The following is a 17,100-nucleotide window of genomic DNA, read 5'->3' on the forward strand; positions in this document are numbered from 1 at the left end:
CTTTGAGTGAGGGGAGTTGAGTGACAACATGAGAGATGAAAGCTAAATATTCTCTTGCATATTTTTACCTAATGTCCTTATGTTTTCAGTTACAGGAGATACTGTATTAATGCAAATATTTTTGTAATAACTATACTCTTAGCAACTGCCGTCTATCTCGCCTAATAGTATGCGTGTGTGCTCAGTCGTGTCCGACTCTTTGTGACCCCATGGGCTGTAGCCCACCAGGCTCCTCTGTCCATGGAATTGCCCAGGCAAGAATACTAGAGTGAGTTGCCATTTCCTCCTCTAGGGATGTGTGTGTATATGTGTACACACACACACACACGTATGTATATATATTCTTCAGATGTGTATTCCCTTTTTCATGTATAACTTTTTTGTTTTTATCATTCAAAAAAAATACCTTGTTGATCAAAACAATTAGGAAAACATTGACTTGAGCTAGACTGTTTAATAGCTTTCAAGGAGATTAAAACTCAGGTTTTTAAAAAAAAATACAATTATCAATATTCGTCAAGCTTAATTATGTCTGCAGAATCTTCAAGCCCAATAGCTTGTTTCTTCAGTGTTTATCTTTGGGAATTGGACTTAATGATTTTCTCCCAAGATTTTACTCTCTGCTTTGGAATTTTTATTTTCAGTTTTTTTAGTTTTTGATAATTAGTTGTAATGGTAAGAGTGGATCTTAGTTTCTTTACTTGGTAGAATGAGGCAGTCTTTGAAAAGAATTTCCAGTGAGATCAAAGAACTATAAAATTTTTTGTTCTGCTGAGTAAATTCAATCAGGCCTGTTACCCCAGGATTTGTGATGCTGGGAAAGATTGAACGCGGGAGGAGAAGGGGACGGCAGAGGATGCGGTGGTTGGATGGCGTCACTGATGCGATGGACATGCGTTTGAGTAAGCTCCGGGGGTTGGTGATGGACAGGGAGGCCTGGAGTGCCACAGTCCATGGGGTCACAAAGAGTGGTACATTACTGAGTTACTGAACTGATTGGCAAGAGGGTCAAAGAGGGGCTACTTCATTTTTCACGGTTTTGGGAAAAGGTTTAGCAGATTATTTAGCCTTTCTGAGCCTCATTTTCCTCTTCATAATAGTTATCTTAATGTGGACATTTTGAGGTAAATGAGGTAGCCTGTGAAAACATACCATAATGTTTAGAATTTAAATGTGAAATGACTTCGCTTATTGCTGTCTTTAAGTTCCAGATTTGTTGAGTCTGAATTTCAACACAGACACTGAGATAGAAAATCACTCGTGATTTTATAGTCCATTGCTCTATTGATAAAAGGAGTATTTTGAAATAATATATACTTATTCTTTATACCATATGATTTTTTTTAATTTCTATTTTATTTCAGCACATACACCACATTTTTTGTTGGCGGGGGCACAAAAGAAATCTCAGACTTTGAATCCTAGCTGTTATGTGACTGTAGTCAGGGAACTGATTATCATAATCAAGGAACTAATTATTATTCCTTAGCTTCATTTATAAAGTGAAAATAATATTGTACTCATGGGTAGAGTAACCATGAGGCTTAAAGGAGCCCTTCACGTGAAGCACTTATATGGCCTGGACTGTAGTATTGTGTTCAGTAAAAATTAGTAGTAATATTTCCCTTCATCTTTTCATCAAATCCATCTGGTAGTATAACAGCCCTGGATAAACCCAGCCACTTGCCTTCCCTGGGCTTCTGCTGGTAGAAACCCTATTTGGGAAACCTCGTACTGTGTCCATTTTCATAAACTTCCTCTATCAACATTCCACACTGCCTAGAAGTCTCACTCTTTGTCTAGTCAGCTCATTCTACCACTTTGAAACAATTATTTCTCTTCAAGCCTGGTCCTAAAAATGCTATCCTGCTGGTCCCCTTACTCTTAGTAAACAATCTCATCTTCTGCCTTTCAGAGAAAGAGAAAGCGTCAGGTGGAAGCTGTATTCATCTGTTGCCTCTGAGTCTGCAAGTTTCTGTTTTCTGCCTCTTTCTTCTCAGAATAATATCCTGCTAAATTTTCTCTTGGACCCCTCCACTGCCGCCCAGGATCTCCCATTGCTGTTCACAGCCAAATTTCTCATAGGAAGTGTTGACACTTGCTGTGTCTCTTTTTCTAAACCACCACCGTTCATTTTGAGTATGTTTCAGTCATGCTTCTACCTCAGCTCTTCTGTCTTGCTCCTACTGGGATCCCAATGTCTGCACATCTCTGAAAGCAAAGCTCACCGCTCATCCTCACTTGCCTTGATTTTCCAGCTGCGTTGGCACACTTGACGACTGTTATTCTGGCGTGGTTGGGTCCTTAATTTCTGTGATCAGGTACTCCCTTGGTACGCCTCTGCCTTTCTGACTGTTTCTTCTCAGTCACTCTTCTTTCTCTTCTTGCCCCTTAAAATAGAGCCATTCTTGGGGCTTAACCTAGGCTTCCCTCTCCCGGTACATGGTACTTACTTACCTTGACTCTCTGTAGCACCTCTGTGCAGATGGTTCCCATCTTCTCTCTCTAGTCTCATGCTCTGAGATTCAGACTCGTAAATTCATTGATCTAGCTGGCGGCTCCCTTCACTGTCTAGAGATAGTTCAAACTTGGCATTTCCAAGTGAGCTCATAATCAGTGTTGCTGCATTTGGTCATGACAGGAACCTGGGAATTATTCTTGTCAGTTTCTTCTTCTTTTTTTCCTACATCATGTATTTCTAGAATCTATAATTTCTCTGTTTTCATATCTGCCACTCAAGACCAGAGCACTTTGATTTCTCAGTAGCTAGTCATACAACATTCACCATGCTCCCGTCTCTTCTTTTTCACATTGTTCCTAGAATTATTACTTTAAAGTGCATGATTCTTTCTCATCCTTCTCTCTCGTCTTGGAATCTTCACACCTGCCTTCTGTCGGGAAATGTTTCCATAATGTTTCCTCACTTTTGTCATGTGTTCCTACTTATCCTTCAAGGCTTTGCTTGGATTTCTGGTAAGCGTTCCTTGCTCCATGCTTTGTACTGCCCGTGGCCCCAGCTGCTCTCCTTGTACCTAGCGCTCCGCCGTCTGTAGTGTTATCATTACTAACAGCTGCTTAATGCCTCGCTTCCCCGCTAGACTGGGCTGGGAGGGGTGGGGATGGGACAGTGTTTGTGTCACTGCTCTGTCTCCAACACAGCACAGCCCCCTGCGCAGCCTGGGCACTCACCACATCTCAGAATTACTATACATGTTTTTTAATAGATAGAGCTTTTATTAAAAATGCTCATTAAAAATGCAAAATTTTAGATTTAGAAAGAGGTTAAAGTGTTGATAGTGTATTTTCATATTCCATAGGTATAATTCTTTTATCCTTCATTCTCTTCATTTTGCTTTTTTATGTGTAGTATTCTGGGCTTAATTAAATAAGTGTTTTTTAAATTTAAAGTATAATTAATTTCAATTAACATTGAAAAGTGCAGAACTAAAGTGTACAAAGTTATTTTTGACACATGTATGCACATGTGTAACCAGTGCTTCAATCAAGATAAATTCTTCTAATTTTCCAAAAACTACCCCCCCAATTTTTTTTTTATATTGACATCTCCATTATTTTCTATGAAGTTTTTACCCTCATTCCAGACTTATCAGATCACTTTACCTGCTACATTAGACATATACCTAGGCAGATTTCTTCTTCCTGTGAATACTGGCCCTGACTGTTGGATTTTTAGAACTTAGGCTCATGGGAGAAGAGAAGATGCTGCACTGTCTTACCACCTTCCTCCTCCTCAGCTAGCTGACTTTTACTCTGACAGGGAGATGTCTGTGTCTAAAATGCCCTGCACAAGCCTCAGTGTATAGATACTGTGGGAAACACTGGCTCTTGAAAGTGAAAATGGAGTCACAGGTTACACAGAGGCAGCTGTTGGTTGAAATTTGTCCCTGAGCACTTTGTTGTTGGCAGGTTCAGCATTCTAGAAAGAAAAAGTGTACACATATCTCAAAATGGAACATGTGATTCTGCCACTATATTTTTTCTAACATTTGAGAGTTAATTTACCTGTTTTGTCCCTGAAAGCGTTGGAGTGTGTAACCTGCTTTATTTTTAATTCATCCTTTTCTTTAAGAAAAGTTAACAGGTTAAACTTCTAAGATTGGTTTGGGGCTACTTAGTATGTTTCCTTTTCAGTTTTTTAATTTTATGAAGAAAATTTGTTATAGGTTATATAATAGCTTTAATTATCAAAATAATCCACAGGTATATTAATATTCATGCATTTCTCCCCCTGTAAACTACAAAATAGCTATAATATCAAGGGAAAAATTAAATGTATGGCTGGCATTCTGTAGGTTACTTTGGAGCAATTAGAATTCATGTCAAAAGAAATAGGAAAGCATTTCTTATTGTGGTATGGAAGGTTAATAGAAGAATTTTCTGCATAAAACTCTGTGATGATTTTCAAAGATATTTTCATGTTTTTACTTGTTTATCTATATTCCCAGTCATTTTTACAAATAACAAAAATACAGTTCTATTGAGGTTATCCTTAAAGACTATAAGCTATAAATTCGAAGTCTTGGGGGGAGAGTTGACCCAAGGGAAAAATGGATCACTACTTCTTTGAGCTATTAGGAAAGTCATTAGGATGGGTAAAGAGGTGAGGTGGAATGTAGGAAGAACTTTTTGAAGAGGAGAGAAACTGAGGAAGGTCTCCTTAATAAAGTAGAACATGCAACAGTCAGTTAATAGGTCGCAGAAGCATGTGAGGTACTGAGGAATGTGTTAGGCTGAGTAACAGTCTCCCAGATATGCCCACGACTAATCTCTGGAACCTAGAGATTGTCACTATATATGGCAGAAGGAACTTTGCAGAGGTGATGAGGTTGAGGATCATGAGATGATAATTGTCTTAGGTTATCCTGCTGCAGGGTCTTTATAAGAGAGTTGCAGGAGGGTCAAAATAAGAGAAGGCAATATAATGACAGACACAGAGATTGGAGCGATCTGCTTTGAAGATGGAAGAGGGGCTATAGCCCAGGAATACAGGTGGCCACTAGAGATTGAAAGAGACAGGGAAGTGAATCCCCCTCAGAGCCTCCAGAAAGAACCAGTGCTGCTGACATAGTAATCTATCCTAGTGAAACTGTTCTCAGTCTTCTCAACTCTGGAACTGTTAGAGAGTAAACGAGGTACTGAAGCTGGTCATTTGTTCAGCAACAATAGGAAACTAACACTCGGGGAGGTTTGGAATATCCCCTATGCTGGGTCAGCCATGTAAGTGGATCATCTGTAATTGTGAGGGAATAATTTAAGTTGGCACAAAGTTTGTATAGTGACGGCAATCAGTAGCCTTCATACTTTCTTTGGAGGGACTTAGCCGTCTCAGAGAAAAATATTCAAAAGCTAAGGAAAACCTACTAATTCAACTTGGCTTATTGGGTACAGGGAAGAATTCTCAGGTCATAGCATTGTTAAAATTGTTGATTGTCAATCTGTGCTGTTTTCAGAAGCGGGCAACTGAATCACAAGTTCCCAGGAAACAAGTATTCGGTGTTAGGGATCAGTAGACCCGAGATTGTAGTTGAAGTGAGGAGTTGTTGAAATGTACACAGGGAGGTGGGAGGAAAAAGAGGATCTTTAATACCAGAGATATTTGAGGTCTTCTAATGATGAGGCTGAAAGTCTGTCCATCTCAATATGTGGGTGAAGGGAATCCTGATAAGATGGGAGATGAAAATTTAGGCATCTGTAAGGAGTGTGTCAAATTGGTCATTATTATGAAAATTACAGTTATCAGAGGTGATAGATATCAAGGAACCAAGTTGAGAGATAGTATAAGCTGTTTGCTAAAGCTACCAAAGATTTCTATGTCTTGGATACCAGAAGATAGGATGAGAACATGGAGATCACAGAATTTGAGAGTTTGCATTTTCTTTTGTAGATTTTGGTACTTTTTAGATTCAAAAAAAAATTTCTTCTTTACTGTATTCTAGATTGAGCACTGAGAAAAGTTTGAAAACAGCTGTACAAGACAGGTTCCCCATATGTGCTCTAGTTTTTGCATTTGTGACTGATAGTATAATACCTTGGCATCTTTTTATGGTTAGTTCAAAAGCTAAGTACTGGGCCTTTATGTAAAATTAAACCAGGGCAACATCATAAATACTGTAAAGGTTAAGAGTATTGGGCTTGATAGTTAGTATTTCTTCCTTGCCATCCACTTAAGTTCCCCTTACAGCAAATTAGTAGAACCATAAACACTTTTGATTACTTACGCCCTGTGAACTGTGTTTGCATGTGTGCAGTGATGATGTAGCAATCCATGACATTGAGTTTAGGGAGGAAGGCAAGCAGGTATTAATCCATCATGGGTAGGTCCTGTGGAGGTGCAGTCACAGAGGACAGATACCTTGGTGTAGGAAAGGAAGATGAAACTTTTTTCAGTAAAGGAGACTTCACACACACACTTATATGTTTATGATAGTTTATTTACACAGAGTTGAGCTAACATTTAGTCACGTTTGTTGCTTATGTGGATAAATTGATTCAGCAGGTATGCAGTGAATGTGTATTATGTATCAAACACTATTCTAAACAACTGGGTTTCTTTTTCCAATTTCTTCTGTCATTGGGCAATTTTATGATGTGGACATCGCACTTGGGTAAATAATCCTGTTTTCCCAAGCCTATAATTTAAGAAAAGTGATTTTTATCAATGATCCAAGTGTAAGCTATGAAAGCATATTCGAAATTTTAGCACTGTTTCTTTTCTCATTTTAAAATTTTGAATCTGATAGTAAAATTCTCATTAAAGAAGTGCTTTTCTAAGGATTTAGATACCTGTCATCAGAAGTTATTTAAAACCATTATTATTAGAATAGTTAGAAACTCAGCAAAAATATTATATACTATAGCAGTTGCAGCAGTTATTCTAACCACTAATTCGAAAGTTCCCTTTTAATTTATTGTAAAACACTTTATAAGAGGGAGAAGGAAATGGCACCTCACTCCAGTATTCTTGCCTGGAGAATCCCATGAACAGAGGAGCCTGGCAGGCTACAGTCCATAGGGTCACAAAGAGTCAGAGATGACTGAACGATGAACACTTATGTATAACAAAATAAAACTACGCATTTGCCCATTTTTTAAAATGTGGATTTTCTGATTTTTTAAAAAATTTGTGAGAGTTCTGGGTAAAAATACTTCATTAAATAATAAATGTATTGTGAGATACTGTCTTTCATTCTAGATCTGTCTTTTCTCCTAATGGTGTCTTTGAAGAGAAGTTTTTAATTTCAGTTGATTTCAGTTTTTCAATCTGCAGTTGTTGGAGAAAGTGTTGTGTATATATCAGTTGGTTAGGTTTACTAATCAAGTTCAGATCTTACACGTCTTTACTAATTTTTTTGTCTGCGTGTTCTACCAACTACCAAGAAGTATTAAAACCTTCGGATTTGATTTGAGTCTTATTTCTCCTTTTAGATTATATATTTTGAAGTTTTGTTACACAGTGAATATAAATTTAGGATTATATCCTTCTTTATCTTTCATAATACTTCCTGTTTAAAGACTACTTTGTCTAGTATTAATATGAGATTTCTTATAACTAATGTTTTCATAGCAAACTTCATCCCACTCTTTGCTTTTTACTTTTTTGTCTGCTTATATTTAAGGTATGTCACTTGTAAGTACCAAACAATAACATGCTTTTTAACCCCATCTGATTAGCTTTGTTTTTAAAATGAAGCATGTAGTTCTTTTGCATTTAATGTGATTACTGACAAATTTGGGTTTATGTTTGCCATCCTACTGTGGTTTTCTTTTTTCTGTTTGTCTCATCTGTTCTTTATTGATTTTTTTTTCTTTCAGTTTTCTTTCCTTCTTTTAGGTGAGTCAAGTATGTTTTATTACTATACCCCCTCCCCCATTAGTTGTTATTTATATATGCTTTTATTATTATTAGGGATTTAGAGATTACAACACAGACCCTTGACTTACAGTTTACTTATATTTGTTCGTCATTGGTTTGTTCTTAATCACTTCTGGATAGTTTGAGTGTAGAATACTTTGACTTCCTGGGGCTTTTTCCTCTTAGTTTTTAGACATTGAATCCTGGGGTGTTTGTTTTGTTTTGCTGGGGACAGACCTGGTAACTTTTCCAAAATTGTATATGAAAATTTGTGGAGGCCCTGAGTGATGATAACCTTCCTTAGGAAATGCAGTTTTCTTCTGGCAGACAGGCACAGTATGGGCAGATCACCATAATCTAGATGAAACTGGCTTTTAGCCTTTGTTAAGGTTGATCTATTTTTAGTTTGCGTTTTTGTTTTCTTCAGACCATATTTTACTCACAGGAAAAAACCCTTCTGGGGTCTCAGTCAGAAGCCTTGAGTTGGTTACCGGTTTGATCTCCACATTACTGTGCCTTGAGGTAATACTGACTTGTCCCGCCTGCACGTCTTCCAGCAGTCTGTTCAGCTCTTTAGTCTCCCTGCGCTGCTTTCTGTTTGGAGTTTTGGTGTCTCATCCATGCTTAGATGATGTGTCAGTAAAAGTCTCAATGAGGTTTGCTTGCACAGCTTTGGTTCTTTTCTTTAGACTTTTGCCTCAGAAGCCTTAGCTACTTGATAGCCATTCCACCTATGACTTTCTGCTTGGCCTCCAGTTACTGTGATAACAACAGATGACCCAAGGGAATGAGTGAAAGCAAACATAGGACTCCTCTCAGTATACTTGCCATTTTTCCAGAGTCCTGGTCCCTCAAATCCAGGTGGCTTTTGGTGCTCTTTGATGCTTTTAAACAGTATTTGTTTGTTTTATTTTAAAATACATATAACATAAAAATTTTTAAAGTATACAGTTGAAATTCAGTGATGTTAAGGACATTCATACTGTTGCACAGCTATCATTGCCTCCATTCATCTCTAGAATTTCATCTTGCAAAACTAAAATCTGATACCCATTAAATGGTAACTCCTCATCCCCCACCCTATTCCTCAGTCCCCTGGTCTCCACCACTGTACTTTCTGACTATGAAAGCCCATTCTAGCTACCTCATAAAAGTGGAATCATAGAATATTGTCCTTTTGCAACTTAAGTTTCATCCATGTTGTAATCTGAGTCCGAGTTTCTTTCCTTAACAGATTAGTGGTTTACAGAGGGAAAGGGGAGTGGGGGAAAGGCAAGATGGTGAAACTAAACTTTTGGTGGTGAGCAGGTTGTAGTGTATACAGAAGTCATAATGTTTACATGTGAAATGTGTTACCTCAGTTTGAAAAATTGTCTTTCTTTTTAAGGCTAATACTCAGTCATATGGGTATGCTACAGTTGCTTATCCATTCGCAAGTCAGTGGTCTCTTGGATTTCTTTCCCACCCTTTGGCTATTTTGAATAACACTGCTATGGATAGGTGGAGAAGGCAATGGCACCTCACTCCAGTACTCTTGCCTGGAAAATCCCATGGATGGAGGAGCCTGGTAGGCTGCAGTCCATCTGGTGGCTACGAGTTGGACATGACTGAGCGACTTCACTTTCACTTTTCACTTTCACACATTGGAGAAGGAAATGGCAGCCCACTCCAGTGTTCTTGCCTGGAGAATCCCAGGGACGGGGGAGCCTGGTGGGCTGCCGTCTACGGGGTCGCACAGGTTTGGACGCCACTGAAGTGACTTAGCAGCAGCAGTTATGGATGGGAGTGTAAGAATATTTCTTTAAGACCCTTCTTTTGAGTATAAACCCAGACAGTAGAATTGCTGGATTACATGATAATTCTATTCTTAATTTTTAAGTAACTACCATCTTATTTTCCATAGCAGCTGAACAGTTTTACATACCCAGCAACAATATTCAAGAATTCCAACTTCTCCATATTCTCACTATGTGCTTGTTCTTTTTCCTTTCTTTCCCTTTTATTTTAAAGTTGCAGTATAGTTTTACAATATTGTGTTAATTTCTGCTGTACCGCAGTGTGAATCAACTGTATGTGTACATTGTATATTTCCTCCTGGGCCAAACTCTGTCTATACAACAGCTTCTTGCTAGCTGTCTGTTTTACACACGGTAAGGTATATGTGTCAGTGCTGCAATCTCATTATCCCACCCTCTCCTGTACCTGCTATGTCTACAAGTTCATTCTCTACATGCAAATAGGTTCATCAGTATCATTTTTCTAGAGTCTAGATTATATATGTGTGTGTTAATATACAGTATTTGTTGTTCTCTTTCTGATTCTTCACTCTGTATGACAGCCACTAGGTTCTTCCATATCACTTCAAATGACTTGATTGCAATCCGGTTTATGGCTGAATAATATTCTGTTGTATATATGTACCACATCTTCTTTATCCATTCATCTGTTAGTGGACATCTAGGTTGCTTCCGTGTCCTGGCTGTTGTAAATAGTGCTGCAGTGAACATTGGGGCACTTGTGTCTTTTTGATTTATTATTTCTTTTTAATAGTAGCTATCTTGATGGCTGTGAGATGGTATTATTGTAGCTTACTTTTATAGTTATTTTCAAAGGAGTTTGTTTTATAAAGGGTATTCTTTCAAGATGATAAGTGAAAGTGAGATAGGTGTTATTTTATATTGAAGAAACAGACACAGATGTTAAGGTCACACCTAGTAAATGGTAGAGATAGGATCGAGACAGCCTGTCTGGCTCATAAATCTGTGCTTATAAACACTGAATTATATCTCTTCTCTGATACAGGTCTTCTTTTCTAAAAAATCTTATAATCTCATTATTAAAACTCTCATCGTTCTAATAGGGACAGTATTCTAGCGTTGTTGCTTTATTCCCCACCATTACATTGGTGAAATTTTGGAATAGGAAACAGTGCTTTTATTTTGTGATTTGGTGCAATTTATATAGCTTTAGAGAAACATGACTAGGGGTTTGTTTTGTCACATATCATAAGATACGGTTCTTGAGATGAACGGGAATTATTTTGAAGAAGAATTTCTTGGAGACTTCCCTGGTCATTCCAGTGGTTAAGACTTCATTTTCCAATGCAGGACGTGTGGGTTCCATCCCTCCTCAGGGGGCTAAGATCCCACAAGCCCCATGGCCAAAAAACCAAAACATAAAACAGAAGCAATATTGTAACAAATTTAGTAAAAAAGACTTTTTTAAATGATAGAATTTCTTGCAACTGCACAGCCTTAAATGGCCTTCACATTCCCAAGAGGGAGATTGGGGCTCATTTTATATTGGTGGAATCTATGACTTTCAACTTTAGTTGTGCAGCTAAGTTTTCAAGCCAGGTTTTTGGACACTATATTCTGTGCTTTTTCATTCACTTTATCCATAATTAACCAGTAACATTCTGGGCAGTTTACTATTTCATATCTTATGGATGCCTTTTCAGCAGTGTAATCAGACACTAGCATTCTGTAAAAATATTGGGACACTTCTTCAAAGGTTGCTCTGATTAGACTTTTTTACCCCTGCTGTAAACTCTGCCGTAGAATCTTTTTGTTGCTTTTCTGGATTTTTGTATTGTTTTTAAATTTTCTATTTATATCTTCATTGTGTTAAGCCATCTTAACTTGTGGTTAGAAAGTGAGCCTTGTTTTTGGAAACACTTAAATTTATTACTTGTTGGTAAAAGATTGCCTGGTGATTAAATTTGGGAAAGTACGTTCAAATTTACAGTAGCTACTTGTTATAGCAGTATTTTCTTGTGTGTGTGTTTTCTTTTTAATGAGTTTAATTTTTCAGGATTTACCTCTAGTTGATGAGTAGGATAAATATTTAGTATTTATGAAGATTTTTAACCTAATTTACATTCCTATTTTTCTGTTCTCGTAAAAAAAATGAAAGCAGTTGTAGGTCATTTTGCCTTGAGGACAAGAAAGTGAAAGAAAAATTAAATTTTATTAACCATCTTGACAATGTACTTGATAAACCAACTTTCAGAGCTATTCACTTCGATTCAAAAAGTGATCTTTGCCTAAAGAGCTGCCATTGGTCATAAGTGAGATCAAGCAAGGAAGTGTAGACAGATGAGTACTAAACCATAACTGCCTCTAGTTCTTTAGTGTTGTTATCAAAAGTGTTGAACTACTGGAATTTGAAGCAAAAAAAATGATGAAGATCCACCCTAAATTTTAAAATTGAGGCAAAGGAATGTTGTATATATATATTTGTAGTACTAAGTTTTCAGAGTTGAATATTACCCAAAGGTTAGAATTTGCTCCCTGAGTACCCATTTAATCTTACAAGAAAACATTGTTCAGTGAGACTAGATATGAGTAATACTGAAAGAGCTTATAATTTGTTCTTTCCTTGGCTTTTTCGTGACATGATGACTGTTGATTAAAAATATTTCCCAAACCATTTCTTGTGGGTAAATTAAATAGTATGAGTTACTTTTTGAACTTCATTACCAAATTTTTGTTACTGTTTTATTTTTATGTATCCCTGACTTATGAAACTGTTTAGCCCACTTACACAGTCATTCCTTGACTTTGCATAGATAGATTTAGCTTTCCTAAATTTTTTTCTTTTTTTTTGCATGGTGTGTCTTGGACCATCTGAGAATACTTTTGCATTCTGAGTTTGACCTTTTATAGATATTTAGGTATCGAGGTGAATTAGGTGTCTTGGTGAAGCCATCAGTTAAGGGGAAAAGGTTTGCTTGGCGTAGGAATAGCAGTTCCTGAGAGGGAATCATAGAGATTTTATTTTATTTATTTTATTTTATTTTTTTTAGTTCTACCACTTTATTGCTACCAACCCATTTCCCTCCACCCTTATGCACACATGCTCAGTCATGTAATCCCGTGGACTTCAGCCCGTCAGACTCCTCTGTCCATGGAGTTTTCCAGGCAAGAATACTGGAGTGGGTTGCCATTTCCTTCTCCAATAGAGATTTTAAATGTAGTTTTATCTCTGTAGTGATGAAACATGGATTTTTCAGAACATTTTCGAATTCAGAATGCCTGTATTTTGGCTTTAAAAAGTCAAATAGAAGCAACCACCAACTTTCTACCTCTGCTCATCTCTCTAGTAGATAACTGATTGAAGTTGAACTCAGACAAATTACATTTTGGTAAAATTAAAAACCACATAGACACATATATACAAAATAAAAAGTCCTGCAGTGATTTAAATGATTACAGCTAAATAGATACTGTATTAAAGTTAGCCATTTATTTTTTAACAAAGATTCCTATTAGAATCTGTTATGAGATGCTCTTGTGTACCCACAGGCTGAAGTCCTTCTGATAGTGCTTAATAAACAGTGAAAAGAAGATTTAGCATGTTCATTCAGTAAATATTTTAATATTTATCATGTGCAGATCACAAGTTTATTGTGAATGTGTGCATGCGTTATTGTTCATGCACATGTAAACACCTAGATGTGTGCATGTGTAGCTTTTATTTTGCTTGATGGCTATCCATCACATGTACCAAACAATATAAATAACCATTTGGTATTACTGATTTTAAGTAGCCACGCTCAAGGTTGCAGGTTTTCCTTCTGTATTTATTAGTTCTCTGGTATCCATAGTCAAATTTCAGGGTTAACAGGTTTTCTTAATATTATGTCATTTAATTATGATCATTATATACACCTTGACAGTCTCACGTTGAAAGACAGAGTTTAGCATCAGTATTTTCCTTGTCCTCAGTCATCTTCCATGGATGTAAATTCTGTGTGATTTCCTTGAATACCCCAGCCATGTGTTCCCATTATACCTGGCTTCTTTTACTCTGAAGCATTGTTCGTCTCTGTATGCAATATACCTGAAGAGCTTATCAGCTGCACCAGGCTCCCTTTCTGTCTTTTTGCCAGAAGACTCAAGATAGCAGGTTCTATAGGCTATATGGTTATAGAATGATAGCGTCACCGTGTTTGGGATTGAGAAGGGAAAAACCCAGGCCAGAGGAGACTAACAGAAAGAAAAGGAGTAATAGTGGTACATGTCTTGATCCCTGGTATATGCTAAGTTTTGATCAGAGAGTTAAGCTTCAAAGGAAATCAGAGTTTTAGAGAGTGTTTTTACCAGCCCTTTGTGTTACCCAGGACCAGAGTGGATAAATGACTTACTCAGAGTCACACTAGCAGTTAATGGTAGGGCCAGAGATCTTAAGAATTCTGTAACTGACATGTCCACTTTAGAAAGCAATTTGGCTATTCCCATGTGGCCCAATACTTATGCTCATAGAAATCTATCAAAAAAAAAAAATGAAGGCATACATCCTACAAGAAGATTGTACCCAAGTGTGTATAGCAACATTACCTGTAGTAGACTGGAAAAAACTGGTAAACTGAAACAGCCCCAGATATCCATTAGCTGATAAATGGGTAAGCTAAATGTGGAATATCCATGTGGTGGAATACTATTTAGCACTGAACAGGAATGGAATACTAATATGTATTACATTAATGAACCTTAGCAATCTTATGCTTAGTTAAAAATCAGATTCAAAAGATTACATATTATATGATTCCACTTCTATGAAATGTCCAGGAAAGGAAATTCTAAAAAAACAATGCAGAGATGCTGATAGTGACGACTGAAGTTCCAGAAGGGCTGGAGGGAGTTTTTTTTTTTTTTTTTTTTTTTTTGAGTGATGGAAATATATTCTATAACTGGATTATTGCAGTCATTACACAGTATAGAAATGTACTGTGAATTATTGAACCATACTGTCACAATGAGTGAATTTTATGGCATATAAATTAACTACAATAAAGCCAGAAGGGGGAATGTTAAAATTTTTCACTTTAACACTTTTAATTTACTCTGAAGGTTACATTGCTGCATCTTTTGTTGTGTAATTCTTAAAGGTAATTGCCTTTCACCAAAACCAATAAAATCTGATCTAGTTCTTTGATATTTCTCTTAGCCTAAATTAGAAACATTTGGTTTCTTAAGAAAGAGGTATTTTAGAAGGCACATGTTAAATTTGCTAATATGTATTATGTATATCTATGCTATGAATCTCCTACAAGATGTGCTGATGGTCACAGAGGCATGTAATACATTGACGCTTAACAGCACCTGTCAGAATTGACAGTGCTTTCTGCTCTAGCTGTGAAAAGCCTGACTGATTAACGTTCTCTCAGCACTGTCCCTTTACTTTTCAGTGTATCTTCTCTGTTTTGTTCTTTTCAGTCGAGCTTTCCTTACTGAAAGTCAGTGTATTTGTTTTTAAACTTGCTGATGCTAATTGTACTTGTTTCTACATAATTTTATATTGTGTCAATCAATAGAATAGTGTGTAAAACAATACAGTTTGTTATTTGGCAGACTAGATTGAATGTTTTGGAAAGACTTATCAAAGGCAAATTGCTAAATATTGGGTTATTTGGTAATTTAAAGGTCTAGGGTAGAAACTAAAAATTTAGAAGGCCTTTTACGGTTAGATTGGTTCATGGTTGTCTCTGGTCATGATCCATCTTAATAAAACTGAAAGTGGAAGTGCTAGACAATTTATACTGAATGAGTATATTTGAGAAAGACAACATTGACCTCTAAACACAGGACTCGTGTTCAAATAAAAAGTATCTTAGTGAACACACACATGTTTTAAAATAAAATGTTTAAGGTTCAAGTGTAGGGAGATGTGTGTGTGGGTGTGTGTATGTAATGGTTTTCCTGTTTCACCACTTTAATCAATCAGTTACTGGTTTTGGTGACATTGGGTAAGAGTGATTCTGTAGTTGGTACAGATTCTGTACCATAGAAGTTTATGTTCAAAATTGAAAAAAATCAAATTTATAGATAATTTATGCTTTAATTGGAGTGACTTTTTATAATCAAAATAATTCTCATTGCTTTATGAATTACTAGGTTTTTGTCAGTTTTCATTGAATACATTTTGTTTTATGCTTAAAAGTAGGCCAGAATCAGGATGATACTGGAGGGTGGGGGAGAGTTGGACCTGAAGATTGTGAGTAAGCTTCAGTACAAGTGAGTCCGTTAAAAAAGAGGGATGTGAAACTTATTTAGGACCTCAAGGAAAGAAGTGTGAAATTCAGGAATTTTTTGAAGTCACCCGTGAAAATTTTAAGTTAAGAAAACTTAACTGAAGTTGCTACCACAGTTTGAAAAATGTGGTATAAAATGTAGAAAGTGAGCACCAAAGATTAACGAAAGAGCAGCTTTCCTTGTAGCCATTAGGAATGGACCATTGTTTGAGATGAATAAAAGTTGGAGGAGTAGTGTCTGTGAAGAGAGGCTATTCAACTCATGAAAAATTAGATAAAAATGGTTAGAAAGGTCATCAGCACATGCATATTTCATGTACAACTGTAATATTTTTATACGTTTGCATTTTGTGTATTTGTATTTTTACATAAAAACAAATAGAACTGTCATTTCCTTCCATTGGGGGAAAAAAAGTGGTGTGTACCATTTAATGCCTATGTGCTAGAACTTCTGTTCATGTTTCCCTCATAGTTTATTTGGTATTGCTTTTAGTACAGTATTCCTTTGAAAGTTCAGAGATACAGTTTAGTGAATCTTGTTTGGGGATTACACATTCCTTTAAGAATCTGGTGAAAGCTATGGACTCTTTCCAAAATACTTGTGTTTTAATATGAACAAACACAAAACAATTTTTAAAATTTTCAGAAGTTTGTAGACCCACCACAGCCCAGAGAGATTCTGGTTAAGAACAGAATGGAATTCTGTTACTAATACTTTTGTGAATGAAAAAGAGTAGTTTTATTTCAGTGTATCTTGGTGTAAATACAGATTTCTAAGTATCTCACAAAACGAGACTTTTATGACCAATAATTTTGGATTATCTGTGCTATATTAAGTGAAACAGTGGTAACCATGCTGGTAAGAACTTGAAAGTAACATGACTGACTACTAGTAAATAATCTGAAATGGCATTAGCCAGGGGTGTTTTAATTATGTAGTACTGAATGCTGCTGTATTATAAGCATTTAGGAACTTTCAACATTTACCAATAAGCAGCCAATAAATCACAGGTATCTCTATTTCATTTAGCTCTCAGTTTTATTTAAAGATTATCACCTTCAGGTACAGTATTTAGGAAAATAAGAACCATATTCATGCAGGGTATGACTTTGGGGAAAAGGGAAGACCTGCCTGCCTGCTGTCTGCCTTTCTGCTGACTTGTCTCTCTCCCTGGGTGGAGTGCTTTTTTCC

The 17,100-nt window shown here is 36.6% G+C and overlaps 1 protein-coding gene across 1 annotated transcript in view; it reads left to right on the forward strand.

The window, feature by feature from the left end:
• CUL3 (cullin 3) overlaps positions 1-17,100 on the forward strand; it is a 98,448-nt gene that overhangs the window by 49,254 nt on the left and 32,094 nt on the right. The gene's annotated exons all lie outside the window — the stretch shown is intronic.

This window comes from Muntiacus reevesi, chromosome 3 (assembly GCF_963930625.1).
Source record: "Muntiacus reevesi chromosome 3, mMunRee1.1, whole genome shotgun sequence".
Taxonomy (NCBI): Eukaryota; Metazoa; Chordata; class Mammalia; order Artiodactyla; family Cervidae; genus Muntiacus; species Muntiacus reevesi.